Here is an 861-nt window from a genome sequence, read left to right as displayed (position 1 = left end):
GGGAGAGGGCGCGGGTGAGAGGCTGTTCCCGCGCCCCTGGATCGCCCCCCTCCCCCCACGTGCTCCACCACGCCGTCACCCATCGGCGTTTGCAGCACATCCAGTTTCACATGCACTACACACGCCACGACCCACCCACGCCTCGGCCGGGCCACGTGATGAACGTGTACACGTGTCTGGAAGAGGAAGGGGCGCTAATGAGGCTGCGGGTCTTGGGACGTCTGTGGGTCTGTCCTGAGACCCCTGAGCGCCCGGAGGGTAAGAATGTCTTGTTATTTGTAAGATCCTTTGGGTCACCCCGAGTTTATACTAACGAGTGTCTGGCTGGGGCCCCCCGATTGCCACAGGATGGGGCTGGTCACCAGGAGGACCAAGCCATGTAGGAGGCGGGAACTTGGAGCCCATCCCATGGGGGAGGAAGGGGGGAAGCACATGGAGCTGGGAGGGTGGCCGTCCGAGAGGGCGAGACAGCTCCTGGTCCCCACCCCTGGCCGTCACTCCTGGGTCACACCCTGTATCACGGCCCTGAGAGGAGGGGGTCTCGGGCACCCCCGGGAGCAGCCAGCATGGCTGAACTGAATTCCCGGGAACCCAGGTGGCGTCGGAGACTGGACAACTGGCTGAGAAACCCCCCATCTGGTGCAGGAAGGGTGGTGAGTGAACACAGCGTAGACGGGGGACATCTGTACTACTGTCACTTAGAAGTTACTTAGGAAAAACGTGCTGATAAACAAACAAACAGATGCAGCTCAGAGGCGATACGACCACCCAACACCCCAGAGACGGGAAAAATGAACGCAATCTGCTACGAGGGGTGTGGGTGGGCTGAGCACCCCCACCTGCCGACACAGACGCCGCCCA

At 61.7% G+C, this 861-nt stretch overlaps 1 protein-coding gene across 1 annotated transcript in view; it reads right to left on the bottom strand.

Moving 5' to 3' along the window:
• The window catches only part of BRD3 (bromodomain containing 3), a 14,801-nt gene that overhangs the window by 1,546 nt on the left and 12,394 nt on the right, over positions 1-861 (bottom strand). The window lies entirely within an intron of this gene.

The sequence above is a fragment of the Myotis davidii genome, unplaced genomic scaffold, assembly GCF_000327345.1.
Source record: "Myotis davidii unplaced genomic scaffold, ASM32734v1 scaffold609, whole genome shotgun sequence".
NCBI lineage: Eukaryota > Metazoa > Chordata > Mammalia > Chiroptera > Vespertilionidae > Myotis > Myotis davidii.
The sequence above is the reverse complement of the archived record's forward strand: the minus strand, read 5'-3'. Positions and strand labels throughout refer to the sequence as shown.